Raw genomic sequence first — 3,052 nt, 5'->3', positions numbered from 1 at the left:
TCGCAGGTCCTAAAAAAACAAAACAAAACAAAAACAAAAACAAAAAACCCTATTGAATGCTAAGATTCTCTGAATAAATGACTGAGATCATAACAGATCCATAGACACAGAAAGGTGGACCAGTAAGATGGGAGCGCGCGAAGGAAACGCTCAGCAGAGTCTCAGAAGATACTGCTTTTCCCATATTCCTAGCTCTAAGGTTTGACCATGGCCTTCCATTTTAAGGAACCAAAAAAAAATCTGAAGATAATTTTCTTCCACGCTCTTTTTCCTCCTGAGCCATCATTTCTTCTGGGCTTACTGTAAATTTATTAGCTTGAGGCATTTAGAGATATTTTAAATTTTTTCTTATGTCATTTTATTTTATATCAGCATATGCTAGGACATTGATATGGGGCATGTTTGGATCTAGCATTTTGTAACAGATTATATATATATTTTTTTAACATTTTAAACTACTTATTAAAAAGTAATGATTTGGCTGGTGAGATGGCTCAGTGGTCTAAAGCACCTACTTGGAACAAGTTTGGCAAAGCACAGGGACCGTGGTTCGATCCCCCAGCCCCACATGCCAGCCAGCCCTGCCCCCAGGTGGGCTGAGCTGGCCACACACACACACACACACACACACACACACAAATAAATGTTTAAAAAAATTTTTTAAAAAAGTAAAGATTTGACTTTCCTCATTAGTCATTTTTCAAAAAATGTTCCACATAATTATATTGATTTTTTAATGAGAAATAATTCTTTCAAAATTTCCTCATTGAGGACAGCCAAATAGCTCTGCAGATTAAAGCGCCTACAAGCAGGAGCAGGGGCTTGGCGTTCAATCCCCGGCCCGCTGTGCTGGCCCCACCCCCAGGGCACACTGAGATGATGACTGAAACTGGGCATGGTGGCGCGCGCCTGTAATCCCAGCTCTTGGGAGGCTGTAAACAGGTGGATCACTACGAGTCTGATCTAGTAGTGAGACCCTGAACACCCTGTAGACCCGTCCCTAAAAAATACAAAAAAAAAAAATTCTTCATTGGAAATAATTTTAGGAAATTTGTCAAAGCTTGTTTTAAGAAAAGAAAGAAAAATGTAATAATAAAGGCTTTGATAAATATTAAATAATTCAAGAAATTAAAATCAGCTTTTACCTTGTGAAGTATGCCTTTTTCAAAATACATTGGAATCTAACACTTACTTAATAAGTGTTCAGAGCTGGGACTTCAGCCTCCTGAAGGAGGCAGTTTAGCGTCTACAGAAGCCCTTACTATGTATGTGTGTCTTTTACCTACCTCTTATTCCTTCACTGCTCAACAATTATTTCCTTCATAATTTGTATGAGCCAGGCCTGGGGAACATGAATTAATCTTCATCAAATTATTTGTATATTGACCCTCAAAAACAAACACCTGAGCCCAATCTTTTTCTTAATGTCTATTACAGAGACAACAAAAGGGCAGGCAGGAAGAAAGGGGCATGGGCCATTCACATTCCTTTGCACATTCGTCCAAGCCATGGCTTTGAGGGACTTCTGGTAGTACACGTTTTTGAATGTTGCTAAATTTGTTAAGCAAGATGTCTTTTTCTCCTTTGAAAATACTGGTAGTTGGTTTTATTTCAAGTGCAGCTTGCATCATTTTTTTTCTTTTATCTTGAACATTCTTCTTTTCCATAGATGCAGATACTTCCCTATTTTGGAATAGATGATAGATACAGAAGATAGATGATAGATAGAAGATAGATTAGATTAGATTAGATTAGATTAGATTAGATTAGATAGATAGATAGATGACAGGTAGAATTAGAGATGGTAGAAAAATACAGTATGCTGCTTTGTTTATAAGAAACTCCTGCTGAATGCATGAATTTGAAACATGGGCATATTCCAAACATAAGTAACATAGTAATATAGACCCCATTAGTTCCAAGTCTCCTTCTTGAAGTACTAAAGTCCTCACATTATGTGACCCTCCCAATAATGGTTTGAACAAAGAACATGAAGTAACAATTTATTTCTATAATCATATGCATAAATCCCACAAGTGGTTTTGGGAAGCAGAAGCACAGGGAGGAGCTGGCATCCTCTTTCCCTTTTGAACAGGGCTAATCCCCTCAGAGTCCCACACTGCTGCTCGGCGGAGGACAGACGGTGCTTGGAGCCTGCAAGCCCTGGCCGCAGGCCGGCCTGACTTTCTAAGTTTGGATCAACTTGTCTGTTCTCCTCACATTCTGTTCCTTTCAAGGATATTTTGGGGATTAATTTAAGCTTCACGTTTTATTTTGTATCACTGACCACAGCTCATTTACATTTTTATTGCTTTTAACAGGCCATGTCCACTACATTTTTGAAACTGAGTTATAGAAAGTAGCATAAGCCACTCAGTCAGTATGTGTGTTACCAACATGATCAGAGGTGGTTATGCTTGTTGGTGGCTCTGCTCCTCAGAACAGCATGATGTATGTTCAAAAGAATATAAGAAATGGCAGCTATATTTCAGTTAAGTTTAATAAATGTTTTAAAGTTTACATAGAGCGGCCCGGCGAGCAGTTGCGGCCGGAGAGCGGCGGGGCCGAGAGTGTGACTTGCCCGCTCTGTACTGCACTTCCGCCGCCTGTCGCCAGCCACCACTGCCACCACCGAGCAACCATGTCTGAGGAGAAGCCCAAGGAAGGCGTGAAGACTGAGAATGACCACATCAACCTAAAGGTGGCGGGGCAGGATGGCTCAGTGGTGCAGTTCAAGATCAAGAGGCATACCCCGTTGAGCAAGCTGATGAAGGCCTACTGTGAGAGGCAGGGCTTGTCAATGAGACAGATTAGATTCAGGTTTGATGGGCAACCCATTAATGAAACAGACACTCCAGCACAGCTGGAGATGGAAGGCGAAGACACCATTGATGTGTTCCAGCAGCAAACAACCCTCCAGAGGGACCGTTCTGCACCCTGCACTCGCTGTGGAATGGTGAGCAAATGACCAAGCTGATCACAGGAGTCTGCGGGAGCCGAGGACAGTCACCAAACAACCGTTCTCTGTCAGGTGCACTTCCAGTGCAACACA

At 41.4% G+C, this 3,052-nt stretch overlaps 1 pseudogene across 1 annotated transcript; it reads left to right on the top strand.

Annotated features, from left to right (window-relative positions):
• The first annotated feature begins 2,569 nt into the window (after positions 1 to 2,569).
• On the top strand, positions 2,570 to 2,968 carry LOC101580940 (annotated as a pseudogene). The gene has a single exon (XR_001117277.2). The product of XR_001117277.2 is annotated as a small ubiquitin-related modifier 3 pseudogene (transcript).
• The last annotated feature ends 84 nt before the right edge of the window (positions 2,969 to 3,052 follow it).

The sequence above is a fragment of the Octodon degus genome, unplaced genomic scaffold (genome assembly GCF_000260255.1).
Source record: "Octodon degus isolate 3935 unplaced genomic scaffold, OctDeg1.0 scaffold00124, whole genome shotgun sequence".
Classification (NCBI taxonomy): domain Eukaryota; kingdom Metazoa; phylum Chordata; class Mammalia; order Rodentia; family Octodontidae; genus Octodon; species Octodon degus.
This window is presented reverse-complemented; position numbering and strand designations above follow the sequence as displayed.